We start from the raw sequence: 6,000 nt of genomic DNA on the forward strand, positions 1-6,000 counted from the left end.
GGTACGGGGCCGTCGTGCTGCGTCGGCCCGACATACCGACGCATACTGTGCAAGCGCCACACAACGGGGTCAGCGGATGCTGTTTTTCCACGCATCCGCTGCCCCATTGTGAGGTGCGGGGAGGTGGGGGCGGAGTTCCAGCCGCGCATGCGCGGTCAGAAATGGTGGACCGTCGGCACAAAAAAAGTTAACGTTTTTTGCTGCCGGCGGTCCGCCACAACACGACGCAACCGTCGCACGACGCTTGAGACGTGTGTCAATATGTCGCTAATGTTAGTCTATGGGGAAAAAATGCATCCTGCAGATCACTTTGCAGGATGCGTTTCTTCGCCAAAACGACGCATTGCGACGTATGCAAAAAAACGCTAGTGTGAAAGTAGCGCTAGGGTTAGGACTAGGGTTAGGGCTAGGGTTAGGGTTGGGGTTAGGGCTAGGGTTAGGGCTGGGGTTAGGGTTGGGGTTAGGGTTTCAGTTAGAATTGGGGAGTTTTCACTGTTTAGGCACATCAGGGGCTCTCCAAACGCGACATGGCGTCCGATCTCAATTCCAGCCAATTCTGCTTTGAAAAACTAAAACAGTGCTCCTTCCCTTCGAGTTCTCCTGTGCGCCCAAACAGTGGTTCCCCCCAACATTTGGGGTATCAGCGTTCTCAGGACAAGTTGGACAACAACTTTTGGGGTCCAATTTGTCCTGTTACCCTTTGGAAAATAAAAATGTGGGGGCTAAAATATAATTTTCGTGGAAAAAAAAATATTTTTTATTTTCACGGCTCTGTGTGATCAACTGTAGTGAAACACTTGTTGGTTCAAAGTTCTCACAACACATCTAGATAAGTTCCGTGGGGGGTCTAGTTTCCAATATGGGGTCACTTGTGGGGGGTTTCTACTGTTTAGGTACATCAGGGGCTCTGCAAATGCAACATGACACCTGCAGACCAATCCATCTAAGTCTGCATTTAAAACGGCGCTCCTTCCCTTCCAAGCTCTGCCGTGCGCCCAAACAGTGGTTCCTCCCCATATATTGGGTATCAGCGTACTCAGGACAAATTGGACAACAACTTTTGTTGTCCAATTTTTCCTGTTACCCTTGGGAAAATAAAAACGTGGGGGCTAAAATATAATTTTCGTGGAAAAAAAATATTTTTTTATTTTCACGGCTCTGCGTGATAAACTGTAGTGAAACACTTGTTGGTTCAAAGTTCTCACAACACATCTAGATAAGTTCCGTGGGGGGTCTAGTTTCCAATATGGGGTCACTTGTGGGGGGTTTCTACTGTTTAGGTACATCAGGGGCTCTGCAAATGCAACATGACACCTGCAGACCAATCCATCTAAGTCTGCATTTCAAACGGCGCTCCTTCCCTTCCGAGCTCTGCCGTGCGCCCAAATAGTGGTTCCCCCCCATATATGGGGTATCAGCGTACTCAGGACAAATTGGACAACAACTTGTGTTGTCCAATTTCTCCTGTTACCCTTGGGAAAATAAAAACGTGGGGGCTAAAATATAATTTTCATGGAAAAAAAAATATTTTTTATTTTCACGGCCCTGCGTGATAAACTGTAGTGAAACACTTGTTGGTTCCAAGTGCTCACAACACATCTAGATAAGTTCAGTTGGGGGTTTAGTTTCCAATATGGGGTCACTTGTGGGGGGTTTCTACTGTTTAGGTACATCAGGGGCTCTGCAAATGCAACATGACACCTGCAGACCAATCCATCTAAGTCTGCATTTCAAACGGCGCTCCTTCCCTTCCGAGCTCTGCCGTGCGCCCAAACAGTGGTTCCCCCCAATGTATGGGGTATCAGCGTACTCATGACAAATTGGACAATAACTTTTTTGGTCCAATTTCTCCTGTTACCCTTGGGAAAAAAATAATTGCGGGCTAAAACATCATTTTGTGGAAAGAAAAAATGATTTTTTAATTTTCACAGCGCTACATTCTAAACTTTAGTGAAACAATTGGGGGTTAAAAGGGCTCACCACACATCTAGATAAGTTCCTTAGGGGGTCTTCTTTCCAAAATGGTGTCACTTGTGGGGGTTTTCACTGTTTAGGCACGTCAGGGGCTCTCCAAACACGACATGGGTTCCGATCTCAATTCCAGCTAATTTTGCATTGAAAAGTCAAATGGCGCTCCTTCCCTTCCGAGCTCTGCCATGCGCCCAAACAGTGGTTTATCCCCATATATGAAGTATCAGCGTACTCAGGACAAATTGCACAACAACTTTTGGGGTCCAATTCATCCTGCTACCCTAGGGAAAATAAAAAATTTGGGGCAAAAAATCATTTTTTGTGAAAATTAATATTAATTTTTTTTTATGGCTCTACATTATAAACTTCTGTGAAGCACTTGGAGGTTCAAAGTGCTCACCACACATCTAGATTAGTTCCTTAGAGGGTCTACTTTCCAAAATGGTGTCACTTGTGCGGATTTCCACTGTTTAGGCATGTCAGGGGCTCTCCAAACACGACATGGGTTCCGATCTCAATTCCAGCCAATTTTGCATTGAAAAGTCAAATGGCGCTCCTTCCCTTCCGAGCTCTGCCATGCGCCCAAACAGTGGTTTACCCCAACATGTGGGGTATCGGCGTACTCAGGACAAATTGTACAACGACTTTTTTGGTCCAATTTCTCCTGTTACCCTTGGTAAAATAAAACAAATTGGATCTGAAGTAAAAATTTTGTAAAAAAAAAGTTAAATGTTCAATTTTTTTTAAATATTCCAAAAATTCCTGTGAAGCACCTGAAGGGTAAATGAACTTTTTGAATGTGGTTTTGAGTACCTTGAGGGGTGCAGTTTTTAGAATGGTGTCACTTTTGGGCATTTTCTGTCATATAGACCCCTCAAAGTCACTTCAAGTGTGAGGTGGTCTGTAAAAAAAATGGTTTTGCAAATTTTGTTGCAAAAATGAGAAATCGCTGGTCAACTTTTAACCCTTATAACGCCCTAACAAAAAAAAATTATGTTTCCAAAATTGTGCTGATGTAAATCAGACATGTGGGAAATGTTGTTTATTAACTATATTATGAGATATACCTCTCTAATTTAAGGGCATAAAAACTAAAATTTGAAAATTGCTACATTTTCATAATTTTCGACAAAATTTTGCTTTTTTCACAAATAAATGCAAGTCATATTGAAGAAGTTTTACCACTATCATGAAGTACAATATGTCTCGAGAAAACAATCTCAGAATCAGCAGGATCCGTTGAAGCGTTTTAGAGTTATGACCTCATAAAGTGACAGTGGTCAGAATTGTAAAAATTGGCCCTGTCACTTAGGTGAAAACAGGCTTTGGGGTGAAGGGGTTAAATAGGTTACATGGGTACACAGGCAGCATTGGTGTGGTCAGCGGAGGACAATTGCAAGGAGTGTATGACACAGTTAGTACTCCCAAAAAATAAATAGATGTTAATGTCTCGCAAAACAACAAAACAAAAAAACAAAAGTGTGGCATACTTAGGTACAGGGGTGGGCTCATCTGCTGAGTTTCTGACAGTAATTTGGCAATATTTACTGGTGTCAATATAGGACACTGACCCAGACTATTTTAACTAGCATCATAGATGTCAACAAATTGGTAGTCAGTGCCAGGCATTGAATGATGTCAGCGCATAGACTAAACATTGGTGGAGCTGTGAGAGATAATTTTGCACGTGGTAGAGCACAGTTTGAGCTGGGGGGGTGAACTCTCTTGTGGCCGGCAGTACAGGCCCAGGGCCCCTCATGTTACAACGGTGTGTCTGACATTGGGTGCACGCCACCACCGCCAGAGACACTTTATTGTACTATGAGGGACCCAGTGGCAGTGCCGTCGACCAAAAGCGGGCACACCCACCTCTTCAGACAAACGGCACTCTAACGGGTGCTTGCGCCAAGTGGCGAGACCACGGCCCCGTGGGGGGAGTTTTCCCATTTTGGGAGGTGAAAACATGTTGTATGCTGGACAAACAGCTGCTGCAAATTAAGAGATTGGAACACTCAGTAAGACCAGTCCACAAGCAAGACCTTTTTATAGGAAAGCTAGGTGTCAGCCGGGAAAGGTATGGCAAAATAATTTGAAATCCAGGAGTGGTTCATTTTAATGAAGGTTAGATCATCCACATTTTGGGTAGCCAGACGAGTCCTTTTTTCGGTTAATATTGAACCAGCAGCACTGAATACTCTTTCTGATAGCACACTAGCTGCTGGGCAAGCAAGCTCCTGCAATGCATATTCTGCCAATTCAGGCCAGGTGTCTAATTTGGATGCCCAGTAATCAAATGGGAATGACGGTTGAGGGAGAACATCGATAAGGGATGAAAAATAGTTAGTAACCATACTGGACAAATGTTGTCTCCTGTCACTTTGAATAGATGCTGCAGTGCCTGTCCTGTCTGCGGTCATTGCGAAATCACTCCACAACCTGGTTAGAAAACCCCGCTGTCCAATGCCACTTCTGATTTGTGCACCTCTAACACCTGCCCTGTAGCCCCCTGCAGCTCATGTGAGAACCATCACCGGCGCTGTGTGCTGGGAATGCCTGAATCAAACGGTCTACAAGAGTTGCTTGTTTGGTTGCTAATATTTGTTCGAGGTTCTCATGTGGCATAATATTTTGCAATTTGCCTTTATAGCGAGGGTCAAGGATGCAGGCCAACCAGTAATCGTCATCGGTCATCATTTTAATAATGCGTGGGTCCCTTTTGAGGATATGTAAGGCATAATCCGCCATGTGGGCCAAAGTTCCAGTTGTCAAATCTGCGGTTGTGCTGGGTTGAGGGGCAGTTACAGGCAAATCTACGTCACTTGTCCCCCTCCAAAAACCAGAACCCGGCCTTGCAACGCCACTAATTTCTGTTGGCCCAGGAGAAGCTTCCTCATTAAAAAAATACTCATCCCCATCATCCTCCTCGTCCTCCTCCTCCTCTTCGCCCGCTACCGCGTCCTCTACACGGCCCTGACCAGACAATGGCTGACTGTCATCAAGGCTTTCCTCTTCCTCGGCTGCAGACGCCTGCTCCTTTATGTGCGTCAAACTTTGCATCAGCAGATGCATTAGGGGGATGCTCATGCTTATTATGGCGTTGTCTGCACTAACCAGCCGTGTGCATTCCTCAAAACACTGAAGGACTTGACACAGGTCTTGTAGCTTCGACCACTGCACACCTGACAACTCCATGTCTGCCATCCAACTGCCTGCCCGTGTATCCTCCCACAAATACATAACAGCACGCCTCTGTTCGCACAGTCTCTGAAGCATGTGCAGTGTGGAGTTCCACCTTGTTGCAATGTCGATGATTAGGCGATGCTGGGGAAGGTTCAAAGACCGCTGATAGTTCTGCATACAGCTGGCGTGTACGGGCCAACGGCGGATATGCGAGCAAAGTCTGCGCACTTTGAGGAGCAGGTCGGGTTTTCAGGAAGCACTGCACCACCAGGTTTAAGGTGTGAGCCAGGCAAGGAATGTGTTTCAGTTGGGAAAGGGCTATGGCAGCCATGAAATTCCTTCCGTTATCACTCACTACCTTGCCTGCCTCAAGATGTACAGTGCCCAGCCATGACTGAGTTTCTTTCTGCAAGAACTCGGACAGAACTTCCGCGGTGTGTCTGTTGTCGCCCAAACACTTCATTGCCAATACAGCCTGCTGACGCTTGCCACTAGCTGTCCCATAATGGCACACCTGGTGTGCAACAGTGGCAGCTGCGGATGGAGTGGATGTGCGACTGCGGTCTGTGGACGAGCTCTCGCTTCTGCAGGAGGACGAGGAAGAGGAGGAGGGGGGCGAACGCCTACAGCCAACTGTTTCCTTGACCGTGGGCTAGGCAGAACTGTTCCAATATTGCTGTCCCCTGTGGACCCTGCATCCACCACATTCACCCAGTGTGCCGAGATGGACACGTAACGTCCCTGGCCATGCCTAATGGTCCATGCATCTGTTGTCAGGTGCTCCTTTGTAGTCACAGACTGCCTGAGCGCATGGATGATGCGGTCTTTAACATGCAGTTGGAGGGCTGG

The sequence above is a fragment of the Ranitomeya variabilis genome, chromosome 2, assembly GCF_051348905.1.
Source record: "Ranitomeya variabilis isolate aRanVar5 chromosome 2, aRanVar5.hap1, whole genome shotgun sequence".
Taxonomy (NCBI): Eukaryota; Metazoa; Chordata; class Amphibia; order Anura; family Dendrobatidae; genus Ranitomeya; species Ranitomeya variabilis.